The sequence below is a fragment of the Neltuma alba genome, unplaced genomic scaffold (genome assembly GCF_004799145.2).
Source record: "Neltuma alba isolate B1F8T4 unplaced genomic scaffold, ASM479914v2 tig00012727_pilon, whole genome shotgun sequence".
Taxonomy (NCBI): domain Eukaryota; kingdom Viridiplantae; phylum Streptophyta; class Magnoliopsida; order Fabales; family Fabaceae; genus Neltuma; species Neltuma alba.
This window is the reverse complement of record NW_021637149.1, coordinates 331,733-350,937: the sequence shown is the minus strand read 5'-3', so window position 1 is coordinate 350,937 and position 19,205 is coordinate 331,733. Positions and strand designations below refer to the sequence as shown.

At 30.5% G+C, this 19,205-nt stretch overlaps 1 pseudogene; it reads left to right on the top strand.

Annotated features, from left to right (window-relative positions):
- Positions 1 to 14,283: 14,283 nt before the first annotated feature.
- LOC114730285 (protein DETOXIFICATION 35-like) lies at positions 14,284 to 18,672 on the top strand (annotated as a pseudogene).
- The last annotated feature ends 533 nt before the right edge of the window (positions 18,673 to 19,205 follow it).

Sequence of the window (19,205 nt, the reverse complement as noted above, 5' to 3'; positions counted from 1 at the left end):
CCTAAAAAATGTATACGTATCACCATGCCACGTGTTCTTATTATCAATTTTAAATAATTAATTTACGAAAAATTAATTAAAAGTAGTTAATATGTTATAATTATATTTTTATTTTTAACTATGTTCTTATAATAAATAAATAAAAAAAATGAAAGAGCATGTGTGAAAAAATATTATAACTTAGAAAAGAGATTATGATAAAAAGAAAATAAATAATTAAGAATAAAATTAAAAAACTTCATCAAATGTTAAAATAAACTACTATATATCTCTTCACAAATTTAAAATTGGACGCCCTCTTTCATCCCCATATAGACATATTACATCTGATCCTAATTATAAGACCTAATTGACTAATTTGATGAGATTAAGGAAGTAAGTTAAGTTAGTTATTTGTAATAAATAAGTGTTGTTATTCCTAAAATATCTTTACTAATTAAGTGTATTGGCTAAAACTATCATCATTAAAAGGATTATCTTGGAAAAAATGTATAAATATGAGAGACAAAATGGATTGGTGTCTTATAATTAGGACCAAACTAAAAGTCAAATAGGGTCTTACATTAAAGACTAGAGGTAGTATTTTATTTTCAAGTTTTAGTAAATTACTTTTTTTTATCCGTAAATCATGCATCAAGTGTAAATGTTTATATAAACAATTAAGATACCAGAGGATTTTTCATCCTCTGCATCACAGGGATATTAATATTAGTCAGCATCACACACATACATAAGATCGCAATCCATTTTAATATCTAATATTTATCTATTTTTTATCAAGTAATTTATGCATTAGTTGTATGTATTAAGAAGATATTATTACCGAGTAGTTCAAATATACATAATTAATAAAAATATCTCATAAAAGATAATGTTTATTTAAATAACTAATTTAAATAACTTTTCTAATTTTTCTAAATTAATCAATGGAGACCTAAGGTAGTGTATATGAATGTTAACAAAAATCTATTCGCTGGCAATTAAAAAAAAAAGTTCTACTCCCATGGATCACATTATCTGCAAAAAATGAAGGAGCGCGAATAGTTTATTAAACTCCTCAATATATTTGGTCCCAGGAGAAAAACTCCTCAATCTACAAGGCCTATGCTTGTTTTAGCTTTCAAGTACTGAGAAATCGACTTCCAACTTCCAACTTAAAACCAGAACTAATGGGGTTTGAATTTAATAAAAAAAAATTAGTTTCTCTTGACATCATAAATTAATATTTAAATTTTTATTTAAAAAATATGTTTATATTTAGTGCCTAATAATGTTTTACATAAGATTTTCTGGACAAAAAAAAATTGTCTATAATAAAAGGGATAATTAATCCATAGCTCCTTATAGTTTCAACTAATTTTAAATCAGGTCCTTATAGTTTTTTTCTTTTTATCAGGTCCTTATACTTTCACCTGTTTTTAATTAGGTCCTTGTATTTATTTTTCTTTTTATCAAGTCCTTATAAGTTCACCTTATTTTTAATTAAGTCCCTGAATTTTTATTCTTTATTTTATAAATTCTAATAGTACTATTATATAAAGGGATAATTAATCCATAGCTCCTTATAGTTTCAACTAATTTTGAATCAGGTCCTTATAGTTTTTTTTCTTTTTATCAGGTCCTTATACTTTCACCTGTTTTTAATTAGGTCCTTGTATTTATTTTTCTTTTTATCAAGTCCTTATAAGTTCACCTTATTTTTAATTAAGTCCCTGAATTTTTATTCTTTATTTTATAAATTCTAATAGTACTATTATATAAACATAAAATAGTATGTATTATTTAATATTAGTTTATAAACAATAATATTCTAAAGATATTGAATTATTATAATGATTTTAATTTTTTCAGCAAAAAAATTAATTGTTCTAAAAAAATTTCCTGAATTAATTAATTCTATTACTTTTTTATTACATAATTATTAATTTAATTATTAATATGTTATATTTCAGTATTAATCTATTTAATTAATAAATAAAAATTAAAACTACATGGACCTGATTAAAAATTTAGTGAAATTATAAGGACTTAATTAAAAGAAAAATAAATACAAGGACCTAATTAAAAAAAGATAAAAGTATAAGGACCTGATAAAAAGAAACAAAACTATAGGGACCTGATTCAAAATTCGTTGAAACTATAAGGACTTACGGATTAATTAACCCTAATAAAAAGATACATATGTTTAGAGGAAAAAAAAACTTTCAACTTAGAGTTTTTTTTCATTTTTTTACACACAATTTAAACCCACGTGCTTATAATGTCAAGATCAATCAAGTCTGATCCCTCATTTAAATGTAACGGGTAGTATACGGCAGCTTACCATAGACTTCAACCAAAAACAAACTTCTTCAGATAAAAAAACCAAAAACAAACTTCTAGTAGGACTCTGTGTTTTTTTTTTTTTGGGCCAGACTCCAATACTTTCTTTTACACTTTAATGTAAAATCTAATTGGTGACTAGATTTAATATTAAATAAAAAATCTCAATTCATTTTATTTTTCATATTTATTATTATTTTTCTAATATCCTTATTTTGTTTCAATGAAAATAATTTAATGAGGTATTTTAAAAAATTAATATATATTTTTAGCAAATAACTAACTGTCTTAAGTACCAAAATTAATTGAATACAATCCATATTAAGGACGGAGTGACTATTTTTGTCCTGGGCCACAAGGATAAATAAGATGTGGGTGGGAATTATAATTGAAAACGGATATAAAGTACAACTTGTGCTGTTTTTTAACATCCAAATTGCACGTAAAGTATTGAGCAGGTGCAATCTCTGTACGATACGTTGCAGTTATATAAACTAAAAAAAGTCAGATAATTAAAAACACGTGTCAAGTTATCGCTTGGCCTCTATAGTACTTGGAGGGAAAAGGAAGCAAAAGCAAAAGCAAAGTGATATGGTTAAGGTAATGGAATTGTATGCAAATGTCTTGTGTTTTTTTTTTTTGGTAATTGCAAATTTCTTGTTCTTTCTTCAACAATTTCTGATTTTTAGTGAACCTCTGAGTAGGATTCAAACCCAGATGAAGTTCTGTTTAGCACCCAATAAGTTATTTTTTGTTTTTTTGGAAAAATGTTACTCCTCCGGTCCTAATTATAAGACCCAATTGACTTATTTGAGGAGATTAAGAAAGTAAGTTAAGTTGGTTATTTATAATAAATAAGTGTTGTTATTCCTAAAATATCATTGCTAATTAAGTATATTGGCTAAAACTATCATTATTAGAAGGATTATCTTGGAAAAAAAATACATAAATATAAGAGAGAAAATGGATTGGGTCTTATAATTAGGACCAAATAAAAAGTCAAATTGGATCTTATAATAAGGACCGGAGGAGTACTATTTTTAATTTTTAATATAAAAGTTGATTTGACATTCGATTTATTCCTAAATATAAGATGATAATTTATTTTTATCTTTTATATTTATTTATGTTTTTCAAAGTAATCTCTGTAGTAGTTGTACATATTAAATATTCTGTCAAATTGTAGTTTTAGTTGATTAATAAGAGTATTTTAAAAAAGATAACACATATTTATTATAAATAACTAATTTAACAAACTTTTTTAACCTACTTAAATTAGTTAGATAATTTTTGTATTAAGAACAGGAGTTAAGTAATAATATTTTCCAAGACTAACTTTAATAGGAGTCATCTGCTTTTGTTATTAGAGCTAACGTGCAAATTTAGTCATAAAGTTTTTTTTTTCTTATGCATTTCACACCGTACAATTTTCTTAGTTGTAAAAATATATTGTCAAGATAGTATATAACATATTTAAAATAAAATTAAATTTTCAACTAATTCCTGTGGATTACTTTTGTTCCTTTAATAGGTCATATTTTTAAAGATTTTGATATTTCTACTTATAAAACATTTTATAAATTTTATAATTCATTAATAATTTTTCCGAAAATACTCCATAACATATTTTTTGAAGAAAATGACGTACGAGTATCGATTTGGGGAATAAGTAGAGAGATGAAATACTTTTATAAATTAATTTTAACTTTTTTCATTTGCATTCTATAATATACTCTAAAACAGCAACTAAATATCCGTCTTATAAAAAGGACTGAATAGACTATTAATGCTACTTTCGTATTTTATCATAGCATTTATTTGTAGATAATGATTGTCATAATTGCAAGAGAAAGGAATAATGAGGAGAACAAGTTTCGGGTTTCTGGGTGGGCAGAAGTCAACCATAAATTATAAGCCCAGAGCATATATTTCAATACTTCCAAGTTATTCTTCTTATTTTTATTTTTCAAAATAAAAAGTAATTATTTTTCTCAATTAACTGAGACTGCAATAAAAATTTATGAATTGGTACGGAACCAATCAATTCTATAATTTCTATTCCACCCATCAAGAATGTAAAGAGACCCCTCATAATTAAATATATATATGACTGCCTATATTCTTTTTAACTCTGTGGAGCCCCCCTCCCCAGAGATCCATGGAAGAAAGTGCCCACTGCCCAGTGCCCAGCCCCATCCGATCCCATTGAATATTGCTCCTATATTATTAATTGCTATGAGCCAACTATTTTGTATTTTTATACATAAAAAGGATGTTGTCGAGTTCGGCAATAATTCGGTTCGGATGTGAATGCAACATTCATATTTATCCATTTCTGCATGCGTCTCTTAGATCTTTTAGTTTTGATCTGTTATTGCCGTTAGTCTTTCTGTAAAAACTAATGGCGCCAATTGATTAGAGTTGCAGAGATTAACAATGCCAACAGAGTAAGGTTAAAGAATTTGATCAATATATAAAAGTGTATTAGTGCCAAATTAAAAACATGTGCAAATTAGGAAAAAAAAATTATACAATGTTAAGGCTATACACATCCACAGGGACCAAGTGGAGCACAGTATTATATTTTATATTTTTTGCCAACTACTCTTCTGATTCTATTTATAAGGTACTATTGGCATGTTTCATACAAAACAAGAAAAACCTTAAACTTTATTAACTCTCATTTAAAATTTAATAACTTTTCAACTTTATCCTTATTTAATATAACATTATATCTCATGTAAACAAAGTCAACATAATATAATAAATAAAAAGTAAAATTAGACATCTATATAAAAAATTTCTCTTAGTGCCTTGTAAATATGATAAAAATGTTATCGCTTTTTACTTTATAAATAAGACCATTGGAGTACTATATTATTTTATTTAAGGTTTGAAAATTATTGTTCAAAGGTAGATACGGATGGTATCCAACGCGAATATATATACGTGTCATCCAATTGATTGCTGGCGTTGAGCCCTTTATGGACCATCTCATCACCAGATTCACGTCCCAATAATTTATGATTTTTTTTCTGAATTTTTAAAACAATAAACTTAATGTTAAAGCATTATTGTTGCTTCCTTTTTGTTAAAGTATTGTTACTATTGAGCTAATAATATCCACTTTACACAGTCGAATTCAACATACCCTGCCGGAAACGCGGAATCCCAACTTGCAAATTAATGGTTCAATGAATCCACCCAAAACGATTCGTTTCTTATTCCTTCAAAGTTCAAAGATTTGTTTCAGATTATTGCTGAAATCATATATACACCACACAATACAAAGGACGAGGACAAGTACTATTTCGATATTTATTCCATGTCTTTATTTTTTAGAAATCAAGATATAATCAAATTGAGCTTCTCTTTTTCCCAAACTTTTCTTTCATGCCCACAATTTAATTTGAACTCCAGAAATTATGTTTTAGGACCTAACTATCTATCAACTATACCGGACTTTCTGGATGGTTCCGTCTAACATTTTGAAGTATAATATTGATTTCAATCTTTTTTTTTCTCGTCAAATTGCTTATAGCATGATTTCTTGGTAAATTTTTCACGCTCACTTACATATAATATGAAATTCATAAAAAAAAATATATTTTCCAATTAATTGTGAACAGCATGCCGAAGCATGTGTGGCCCATAATTTATCTTTCTTGATAATTTTTTTTAATCTCCAAAGTGAATTAAAGTTGTATTTTTCTTCAGTTAGCATATCTTCAGGATGAAACAACTTTTTTTAGCTTTTCAGGCCGCTTAGGGATATATAGGATAAACTTACTTCTTTATAATGGATTACTGCCTCTCAAAAAATATTAGATTATTAATTTTTTAGATTGTATCTCATACATTCAGTTGGTTTTGAAGCCATCATTTTATTTTTTAACATTTTATAAATATATATTCCTGGACAAGCATTCTATCAAAATGTCATATGTTAATTTAACATTTTTCTCATATAGTAAACAAAATACAAGAATGCTAGTTTAATCTAAAAATAAAATAAAAAAATAAGGGAGAATTATCACGAGGTCTCAAAAAATTTAATTACAAAAATTTTTTTAATGACAAATAACCACCCCATACCTATTGTTATTTATTACTTTAAAACTTATCGTTGTATATTCCTCAGTTGTCAGAAAAGTTTAGGGTAATTAAATCTCTTTCTATAATAACTTCCCAAGAAAATGGTCACATGCCGCTGGTTCAATTACTGGAAATTGAAACGCAGGCAAAAAATTAAAAAACTAAAAACATAAAAACACTGGAAATGGTTGAAGGTCAAAAAGGTCACTTGAAATGGTTAGGAAGATAAGAAGTTACTTTTTATAGATTAAAAAAATAAATGAAACAGAATATTATTATTGTGTAATGAGCTGTCAGCGCGTGGCGCAACAGGCTATACACAGACGAGTGGGAGAGGAAGTGAGAGGTTAAATGTCAAAAGATGACGTCATCTGCACTTGCGGGAACGGGACGCCCTCAAGTTCGCTTTTCCGACTTGGGCGCCGACAACCCAATGGACAGAAGTAAATCACGACCGTTCAATAACAAAAAACACTGGAAATTGTTGAAGGTCAAAAAGGTCACTTGAAATGGTTAGGAAGATAAGAAGTTACTTTTTATAGATTAAAAAAATAAATGAAACAGAATATTATTATTGTGTAATGAGCTGTCAGCGCGTGGCGCAACAGGCTATACACAGACGAGTGGGAGAGGAAGTGAGAGGTTAAATGTCAAAAGATGACGTCATCTGCACTTGCGGGACGCGGGACGCCCTCAGTTCGCTTTTCCGACTTGGGCGCCGTAAAGACAACCCAATGGACAGAAGTAAATCACGACCGTTCAATTCAACAATGGATAAGAATTTGACACGTGGTAGACACCCATTCGTGCATAAGGGTCAACATGGCCCCCCCTGTAAAGCAACATTACAAAGGGACTGATAAATCACAGCCATTGGATTTTAAGTCGGGGATATGCTAATACACGTGTCAATCACTCACTCCTTAAAATAGCGTAAGTTGTCAGGGTGATCCCACGTGAGGTGAAGTAATAAACCATAACAACTGTGATTTACATATTTTGAGTAATAAGTGGTATTTTTTTATTAATAAATAATTCGCCACCAGTTAATTAAAAAATAAAAAAATACAAGTTAAATAATATATTAATTTATAATTTGGATAAATTAATTTATAAAATATAAAAAAAATAAATTAAAATCTTATATACAAGACTAAATTCAAAATCTGAAATAATTTCTATATTAAACATTAGAAGAAGTATTACACATTTTTTAATAACAGGAGTATTAAAAAAAATTTTGGGTATAAAAAAATATTTGTATGTTTTATATTAACATTAATAATTAATTCTGATTGAAGATTTTGTGATTCTTAGTAAAGTGAATATAATAATTACTAGTATAAATAACTACATAAAGATAGAAGTATAAACAAATCAAATTAATAATATAATACTTAAAATTGATAGATATTATAAATAAACGAACCCTAGATTTTATTTTTCTTTCAACGCGAATACATGCAATACAATACGGTGGGTGCACCACATCAATACACACAGACAAACTATTTCTTACGGAATCTAAACTTAATTACGGGGTGGACCTTGGTTGGCATTATGAACATATCCTAAAGTAGGTCGTCCAATAGCTCATATACTTTGATTCCTTTTTTTTCCTTGCTTTTTTATTTTATGTTATACCCGCAATGTTCATTTAGAAAAGTTAACTCCCAGACTGCTAATCCAAATAATAAGGGCTTGTTTAAAGTTCCGTTCAAAAAGCACTTTTAAACAAGTTTATATAAGTCGAGACAAAACTCTTCACATACTTATTTCGTATTTCGTAAATTATATTAAAAAATTACTTATAAGTCAATCCAAATAAACTCTAAATCATTTTACTTATAACTTGTGAAAAGGAGGCTCCGTTATAATTTTTGTTTAATTTCACATTGATGTTCTTTTCTTCATTTTTAACTTTTAGTTAAACTTGAAAAAGGACTTATCTTTTTCCCGCCAAAGAAAAATAACTTAATTCAAACAAAATATAAATTAAAAGGATATGGTCTCATAGGAAGGTCGGAGAGAGATAGCATTGGAGAGATGTTCATATTTAATTTTTGATAATAAAATTAATTTTAATAAAAGAGTACGTGTACTTGTAAAAAAAAAAACAACTTAAAAGTGTTTATCATTCATTCAAGCAAATAAAAAAGTAGAAAAAGCATAATTCCTTTTGAAAAAGACAAGAGAGGGAAGAGTGTGACGAGTGGCTAGACAGGGAGTGAAAATTATGCAATACAAAATAATGATGATAATAATAATTGTTGATTGCTGGGACATTTTGGCGCCACTTAATTACTTTACAATGTTCTAGAATTACATGCATATTTTAATTTATGTGTACCAACTTCAGGCCTTTTTAGCTTTTTGTTGTGCAATGAGTGGGTCATCTCATGATAGGTTCTATGCTTTTCATTAAAGAGTATTACTCGTATTGTTTTTTTGTTGGCGGCAAAATATGAACAGCATTTCCTCACATTTTCCAGGAATATATGCTCTTTTTTTTTTCCCATTTGATGAGGCCTGAGTTTAAATTTTGATAAAAAATCTCCTCATATATACGATGAAATTAATTTTTCCCCCAAAATTTGATTAAAAACTTGCGTCACCATTGGTACTGGGTAATAAAAAAACTCGTAAAACGGTAAACATTTTTATCAAGTTATAATCATTTAACTGGTCCTTTGGCGTGAAAGAATCTCCTTTAAAAGGAATCCCCACTAAAAGATTTTGAATGACTTTCAAGCGGATTCCAACCCACTCCTTATCAGAGAATTTCTCATTCTATTCCTTAATTACTCCTTTAATTCTCTCAAATTTCAAATCATAAATGTTGATCCATCAAGTTTCTTTTTATTTGAAATATACTGTAAGTTTTTATAACTGAATAAAAACTTGAACTATTTATTTTTTGAAGAACCGAAACCTATGGTTTGAGATTTGATGAACCACAAATTATATTAACCCAAAAAAAATCATATTTTTAAAATAACTTACTTTACTAATTTGATTAATCGGCATAAACTAGTTATTAAACTCATGCATTTACAGTCGAATTTTCCTATCTGATTATTTCTAGCCACTCAACTGATTTTTTTTTTAGCAGTAATAGTTTTTTTCCCTTAAGGAAGAATCTTTACCAACAAAAAAAATCTGAATAGTTCAACAGAACACCCACCGGGGGGTTTACAATTTCTCATTTATTCCTTTGTTGTCGAAACAATTCCCCATTTTTATCCTATAAAAAAGAGACATCTTAATTATGTCTAGATATTTATCCCTCAACCAAAATATCTTCTATTAATTCAATAATATGTACTATTGTTCCCAGCAAAGGATGAGATATATTTAAAGGGGAGGGGCCAGCATAATATGGAAATGGAGAGGTACAGGAACTTTTTCCCTGGAAATGAGCACAAAAACAGAGAGTGAATTGGGAGAGAGCAGACCTTTTAGGCAAAAAGTGTGCTTAGACATATGGAAAAAGCAGCTCAGGGAAGATGATGGCCAAGGGGACCTCCTTCCCTCACTCATTCATAATTCATAAATGCCCTCATAAATGATGCTCTCCAAGACGAGGAGAGATAGAATCATAAAGTTTCAGAAAAGGAGGGAGCAAATGGGATTGATTTTTTTATTATTATTCAAATTGATTGAAGTTTTGGGGCAGATTAGATGAACTGGAACTAAGTTAACTGTAAATAACGTTACTACTTTATTATGAATTTTTTATAGGGATTAAATGAAGAGCCCACATAAATAGTATTTTGTTATTATTTATAAATAATCTGCACTTCACAACCCATAAATTATTTTTTTAGTCTTATTTATACGACACTTTCAACGTAGTTTAATAAACTTAAAAAAAATTTAAACTGTATGAACTATTTTTTAAAATATAACAACTTTTCAAGTTTATCCTTATTTAATATATATATATTTTAAAAAATAATTATCTATATTATAATAAATGAAAAACAAAATAATATTATTAATATTAAAAATTTAATAAGGTGGTTTATAAACCGGACTAAGAAAAATATTTTCTTATTGTCCTATAAATAAGACTAGAGAAGTATTTTATATTTTCTCTTACATATTTATTTTACCTCTGCATTTCTTAAGTCCACATAGATAAAAAAAAAATTTTAAAAAATCATTAATTACCTTTCAAGTAACTCATATCTAGGAGCAATTTTTTTTACTACTGGTTACTTGTGAGTATGAATAGGGTGGTACTTTCATACAAAGACGCGCCCATGAATAAAGCACGTGTTTGAACTTGTGATCTATTTTTCTTAGAAGGGAGGTTGACGATTTTTTGCATTGATGAAAAAAGGTATTAGGACTGCTTTTATCATCAATTAGAAAGGAGGACAATTTTTTTGGGTACGCGAGAATTCCTTTGTGAGTTTCAATCTTACACGTAAAATGCATGTTTGATTAAAAAAATCCCGAATTAAATATAATAAATTTTCTGAGTAAATGGTTGGGATTTCGATTTCTAATTCTATTGTGTGAGGTAAATGCAGCTAGCTAAGGTCTATTCCTTGCTTTTAGTAGTCCGGGCAAAATTGAGATATGTTACGTTGAAAGATACTTCAAACTTACCCGTACAAAAAGATCATTAATTAATAATTATATATTATTTCATTCTTTACGTGGTGATTTATTACCAGATAAATATACAGTAATGTAGAATTTAGCTTTATACTTTCTGTTGAAAATAATATAATCGGTTCAATGCTTTAAAAACATATTTAACAAATTGGAAAAATTACTGAAAAATTTCTCATTACAAGATTTATTTATTGTTCACATCTGCAATTCATTTTTAATAGATACAATTCTTCTTTACACGTATGCAAAATATTTTTAGATGTATATAAATGTCTTTTATTTTGTACATAATTACATATAAGTTGCAAATTTGAAAGATTAATTTTAGAAAGCTTTTATTTCCACTTTAATCTCTTTCTTTATTAGTATTTGAAAATCGATTTAATGTTATTATTTTATTGATGAACTTCAAAATTTTGTGTTTTTTTTTTTTTTTGCGATCACTGAACCATGCAATCCGCTGGGAAGCTTGCATTATCCAGAATAGAGATCAGTCCAATTATGGGGGTTGGGCCTAGGCCCACAAAGCCCAAATAAAACCTCGGCTTTCATCCATTCAAAAGCCCGCTTCTTTTACTTCCTGTAACCCCCAATATGACATAAAAAGAAGCGGGCTTTTCCATTAGTACAAAAAAAAAATAAAAAAGAAGCAGGCTTTCCATGAACTTTTATTTCTAGACGACTCGCAGTTATTATCATAATATCATGACTAAAGGCTTAGTTTTTTCATAATATGATAAATTAAGATTTAAATTTTTATTAAAAAAATATCTATCTTTAGTATCTGTACTCCTCCGGTCCTAATTATAAGACCCAATTGACTTATTTAGGAAATTAAGGAAGTAAGTTAAGTTGGTTCTTTATAATACCTAAGTGTTTCATTCCTAAAATATCCTTGCTAATTAAGTATATTGGCTAAAACTATCATTATTAGAAGGATTATCTTGGAAAAAAATGCATAATATAAGAGACAAAATGGATTGGGTTCTTATAATTAGAACCAAATAAAAAGTCAAATTGGGTCTTTATAATAAGGACCTGAGGAGTATCTAATAGTATCCTCGAACGTGATTGTATATAATAAGAGGATACTCGTGCCCCACAAAAAAAAATTATTGTTTCTAAAAGACTAACGAGACTATAAATTTAAATGCCTTGTTGGTCCATTACACACGCAAAGCAGGTAGGAACTTTGCTATCCTTAGTAACCAAAAAAAAAAAAAAGGTCATCGCACAATATGTATTGTTATTTAACTTATTTTTTACTGCCTCCTGGTCCTGGGCTTCTCTCTTGAAGCTAAATTTTCTAATGACAAAACCTTTGTAATTATCCATTTAAGTCATGATATTACTAGGTTTGTATTATTAATACGGCTCATATAATGTTGATTGAGATAATTAACGAGAAAATAAAAAGAATCCATGCCTAGGGACACATCATGATCTAATGAAAAAGAGATATAGGAAGTTATGGATGTACGTAATAAATATATAGCACATGGAAGGTTTGTGCATGAGAGATAAAGGATTTCCCAGTTTAGAGCAGCAACGTCTTTATATGAAGAATTGTTTAGGTTTTACTTCCAAAAATTATTTCTATATTTCACAAAATATTTTTTTTTCACATATTTATTTAGTATAGCCTAAAATTATTTTTTTCAGGTGTCTAAAAGAGTTGAGGAAATTATTATAGACGTATGCAGGAAACGGATTGGAAACAAAACTCGATTTCTAATGAAAACAAGCGCAGATATATAAATATAATCTTACTTAGAATCCAATAAGCGCTGATATTTAAATGCTTTTTAAAAATAATGTTTAATTATGTCAGATATAATTAATTCGGGCTTTTTCTGGACCTCATAATATAGGGCTGAGCACAGCACCTCATGGGACCAGTGAATGGTTGACGCGGCCGTGTCTCACACCCTTCACGTTACCTAACGCCATTTAATGCATCGCCGCTTGGTACGTCCAAATTTGCAGCATTGATTTTCTATAAGGGCAAATAATCGCATTACATGACAAAATTAGTTAAAAATAATAAATTGGTAGGAAATTCATCAATTCATGTAATTATTAATCAACTTATTAAAGTTAACTACTGTATTTGGCCCCAAAAAAATCAGTCTATTAGTGTATTAATTAATTAATATTGTGATTTTAATTAGTGTAAATTTTCATCTTCATCATAGTTCACTAAAACTTAAGACGAGTTCGTTCTGCTTCTTTCGTTCTTATTTACTTATTCTCATAAAAAATATAGATTAAGGAAAAAAAAAGGGTAAAATTCATATATAGTATATAAATTTTTTTTAAGTATTGTCCTCGCTGCACTATTTTTTTATAACATAAAGTGCAGCACTATTTTAATTTTTAAATCTGAACTACATTCATTAAATTCAATGCTCTGCATTTAGTAAAAGTAATTTTTTAAAATTTGAAATACTATACTATAATATACATCTGGACAAGTAAATAAACAAAGATGGATTCACAGGCATTCTAACTAGGTAGGTAGCAAAACGTTCCCAAATCCCAATCTTTACTTCATAAATATTTCAACTGATTGAATAATTTTTAATATAAAACATATTTAACTAATTTTAAAAAAATAAAAAAAGTTAATTACCTGTAATAAATAATTATTGTCTTTTTTAAAATACTCTTATTAATAACGGGTGTTTGAATTACTTATTGATAATAACTACTATGAGAATTACTTGAAGTCAAACTAAATAAATATTAGAGATAAAGTGGACTGAGGTTTTGTATTTAGAACCAAATTAAATATCAAATTAGCTACTCCCTTGTTTTTTAATATAAGATTCATTTAATTAATTTGATTAGATTAAAGAAGTTATATAAGTTAGTTAATTATAAGAAATGTGACACGTTTTTCCTAAAATATCATAATTATCTTTCTTAATACCTCATCTTCCTCTTCTACTTAATTATGGTTGAGTGAGTATCCATATAGATAATTTAGAAAAAATTCATAAATATGAGAAATGGGTCTTATATGTAGGATCAAAACTAATTTAACAATTGGGTCTTATATTAAGGATTAGATGAAATACTAATTTTTTATTTTCAGTTTTAAAATCTATTTTAATTTTGCAAGTTACATAGTCTATCTATAATCTATACTGGTAATATACTCTCTAAAATTTATAGTATTAGCATTTTTGGTAGAAAATTTTAGAAGAAGGATAATTGAGTGTAGCTGAAGGCAGCACCGCAGGCATGCATTTAAGCTCTCTTCCCCGAGGCATGCAATGGCGCAGATATTGAATGCAACAAGAAAGCCAAAATGAGTCTCGTGAATGATTTCATGTAAATAACTGCTATTCCTTCATTCTCTTCTTTGTTTTCTTCAGCTCTTCTCTGGCGGCGATTGAGATGGACGCGCACGCTCCTCTGCTCAAAACCTCTGACCCTCCGTCGCCGTCCCCGGTGGTGTTGGACGAGAACGGCGACTATGCTTCAGTGAAGGGATTCAAGGCCGCTAAGGAGGTATTCTGGACAGAATCGGTCAAGTTGTGGCGGATTGCGATGCCGATCATTTTTAATATTGTGTGCCAATTCGGCGTCAACTCCTTCACCAACATTTTCGTCGGCCATCTTGGCGAAATTGAGCTCTCCGCGGTTTCTCTGTCTCTCTCTGTTATCGGAACCTTCTCTTTTGGCTTCATGGTTAGTGTATTTACTTGCCTCTCTAGATGAAGATGTATGGAAGCTCTATGGATGTGTCCAAATGTGTTTATCAACGCCAGCATCTCATCTTTACTCCAAAAATCAGAGTCCTACCGCTTAGTGTGCATTACCGTAATAGAAATTTTATATAATACTTTATATTTAAACACGGTTTACATTACGCACTAATATCATGACTGGCTTTTAGTGAATGAGAAACTCAATGAACTATGTCTCTTTAACTTTCTTTTACTCACTCGAGCCTTGGCTAATTAAAGCTAAGCTTCAATGTCTTCGAAACATGGTTTAATTTCATTACAGCTGCGTTGCAAATCTTTTTGGTCACATTAAATATAATCTATATTTAAATCCCTCGGACTTCAGTCTGTCTCTCATGCGGCGTCCATATTCTTTTGAAGTTGAATAATTTATTATTATTTTATACATTTCTCTAAATTACAATGGCTTAAAAGCGCTTTACCATGTGAAGTAGAGAGTCTTATCTCTGTGGAGTTCTTCGGATGATGATGAAGAGAATCTGCAATTCATTAATGTTACTTTCTTGATTTACTTTTAATCTTTTAGTGTTGCAAGCAATATCAGAAGCCTCTTTGCTTTAATTCTACTGTGATGCATAATTACAATGTGTTGCGGAAAGAGTGGCAACTAGAGTTGATTGTAGACAGTAGGTGGGATCCAGATCTTTTAAATATTGACCCAAAGTTGAGCTTGCAGTCTAGTCTATGATTACACAATAGATAACTAAGAAGTGTATATTGCACTTTCAAATTTCCAATTTTTATATCCACCTTCACATAAGTTTTTTCTACCAAAGTAAAGCTTTATCATTGATATGTGTTGAAAGTTGTTTTATTGAGTTTAAAATCTGATCTTTCTCTGCAAAACCTGTAGCTTGGCATGGGAAGTGCATTGGAGACTATCTGTGGCCAAGCTTTTGGTGCTGGCCAAATTTACTTGCTTGGTGTTTACATGCAACGCTCATGGATAATCCTATGGGTCACCTGCATTTTACTCTTGCCAATTTACATCTTTTCGGCTCCAATATTGGAACTTCTAGGCCAACAGAAAGAGATAGCTGATATAGCTGGAAAGTTCACTATACAAGTGATACTCCATCAATTTTCCAACCCAAAAGTTTCTTCAAGCTCAAAGCAAGGTTAACGTGATTGCCTGGATTGGTTTTGTGGCTCTACTTCTGCACACTGGGTTGTTATGGCTCTTAATATATGTATTCAAGTGGGGCTTAACTGGTGCAGCTGTGGCATTTGACGTCACTAGTTGGGGAATTTCATTGGCTCAAGTTGTTTATGTTGTAGTTTGGTGCAAGGAAGGGTGGCATGGATTCTCTTGGGCAGCATTTGAGGATATTTGGGCTTTCGTTAGGCTATCCCTTGAATCAGCTGTAATGCTTTGCCTTGAGGTTTGGTATATGATGAGCCTTATTGTTCTTACTGGCCACCTTGATAATGCAGTGATCGCTGTAGATTCTCTCTCCATTTGGTAAGATCGTAACTTCATGCTTGAACATAACTATCTCACCGAGTTACCAAAACCAGTGCAATCTCTGAACCATTGTAGCGTTGCATTACATCCTACTTCTATCCTCCATAGAGGAGGAGGGATGAACATTATATGAACCTCGTGATGATTTTATTAGGCCTGAAGAACTAATTCTTATTCTTGCCAAAGAAAAGGAAAAGAACAAAGTGATGATTTTATTCTTGAAGAATTGAAACATGGAAAAGAAGAAATTAATGATGGTTAGGCTGAACATTCCCTCCCGTGGATTGAAAAAATGAGTGTAAAGGCTATAGTTAGAAGATAGAACTGTGATGAAGTTAGGAATTAACTTTCTTAAGGAATTCATAAACCCTAGTAATTAATTTCTCCATATGTAAGTCCTCCAGGGATTCATGAAACGTAATGTTATTGACGTCATGCCTGTCATGCCATCCGTTCTAATGCATTCAATGGTGTGTTTATAGCATGAATTACAATGGATGGGAAAGCAATGCTGTTTATTGGGATAAATGCAGCCATCAGGTATGCAGCCAGAAGTCATGTCTCAGTTTTTTCTTTCGCATTTTAGGACAAATGACATGCCAAGTCACCTGATATAAATTATAATAAAATATTAAAATCACCCAAGAAATTGGATTTTTTATTGCAATAACTATGAGCACTAAAATTAAGACCCCTGGGTAGATTTATCATTGGTGTTTCCTTTTTTCTTTTTTTTTTGTTGGGGGGGGGATCTATTTTTCTTCTTTATGTCACCATTTTGACCTCGTTATCATGTTATGTGTGACTCGTTCTTTTTCTTGTCTAATACCTACAGTGTCAGAGTTTCTAATGAACTTGGACTGCGACATCCAAGAGCTGCAAAATACTCTGTTTACGTGACAGTGTTCCAGTCTCTTTTGATTGGCATATTTTTCATGGTTGTTATTTTGGCAACTAGAGACTATTTCGCGATAATCTTCACGAGCAGCAAAATTTTGCACGAGGCAGTCTCCCGCTTAGCTGGCCTCCTTGCTGTGACAGTAGTTCTTAACAGCGTTCAACCAGTGATTTCTGGTATGAACTATTGGAAGTTTCCACTTCATGAAAACAGTTCTTTTTTTTTTTTTTTAATGGTTTCGGAATAATTCTCGCAGGTGTTGCTGTTGGAGGTGGGTGGCAGGGACTGGTGGCTTACATCAATGTGGGTTTTTATTACATTTTTGGGCTTCCCCTGGGGTTCTATCTGGTTATGAAGCGAAGTTAGGGGTTAAGGTAACTAAATCGCTTCTATTTCCATGGAATACTGCCCTTTTGACAGTGATTTCTGGTATGAACTATTTGGAAATTTCCACTTCATGAAAACAGTTCTTTTTTTTTTTTTTTAATGGTTCGGAATAATTCTCGCAGGTGTGTTGCTGTTGGAGGTGGGTGGCAGGGACTGGTGGCTTACATCAATGTGGGTTTGTTATTACATTTTTGGGCTTCCCCTGGGGTTCTATCTTGGTTATGAAGCGAAGTTAGGGGTTAAGGTAACTAAATCGCTTCTATTTCCATGGAATACTGCCCTTTTGAAAAGATAAATAAAACAGCAAGTTTGGTAAACAGCTTTCTTGGATTTATTGGTCAGAGACCATAGATAAAACTACATATAGAAATTGACGCTGTGCATGCCAACACTCGAGACTTTTATGTGAAACAATGTGTAAGAAATTAGAGAGAAAATTATGTATGGGCAAACACTTCATAACTTAAATTTTTGCATTGAAGCTGTCTTTGACATCTTATATTAACTTTGAATTTAAATGGAAGCTGTGTTCACTTGTAAGTTCACTGCTTTGTAAACAATGATTATCTCAAATCTAACGGCTGCATACTTTTAAAGAGACCTTTAGCTGCAGCCTTTCTCTATATCCACGCAGCATTAACTATTTTCTTGGGGACAGAAAGGAAGACATACAATTGGAAAATAGAAAAAAGAAGACGACAATTTTCTAATATTATAACTTTTTTTCCCCCCATGTATAGGGACTTTGGGGAGGAATGATATGTGGAACTGCTCTGCAGACTTTGCTGCTCTTGTTTGTACTTTATAGAACCAATTGGAACAAGGAGGTAAGCGATCCTTTGACATTCTTTCTGAAAATTCATGTTCATCTTTTCGATCGCTCCTAGAAACTGATATTCTCCGATTATTATGACTTCAACTAATTTTCATTACTGTTCACATGTTCCCTTTTCGGTGCAAATACTTGTGCGTGTATAAATTCATGGAGATATTTATTAGTAGTTTCTTTTTGACTCCTTCCATTTAATTTGTAGGTGGAAGAAACAAGTGAACGCATGAGGAAATGGGGTGGGCAAGACATCAAAGTCGATACGAACAGCCAGACCCTGAGGCCTGAGCTTTAATATCAGTAAAGGTGCAGATAACCTTATTACTTTAATCTCTTGTCCAGATCCAATGGCCTTCTAACTGGATCTCATCATGCTATATGTCAAGAGTGGATGGTCTTTGCATGTTTATTCTGTTTTATCCGTAGATGTAAAGCACTCGCTATCCTTCTGCTTTTGGTACGAATATATTTCCCTGTGTAGGTTGTCAAGAAAGACAGAAATACCTCATTTCTTCTATATTCTCCGCTCTTGCTTTTTTTAAATTGTCTTACCATGAAATTACAATGAGGGACCATATCATGAAATTATTAAAGTACAAATAAGAAAAGGGCAAAAAGCAAGGCATCCTGGCACAAGGGAGAGTCTCTGGTTGGCGAGAGATGATCAGCTGGATCAGGTGGAAAATGAAAAGCCGATGAAGTGAACAAAGGTAATTTAAAAAAAGATTAATAAACATTTGAAATAAGTCTTATATACAGAGCTAATATCAATTCTCAAATTAGGTCTTATATTAAGGACTGCAGAAGTATCAAAAACTTAGCCCATCA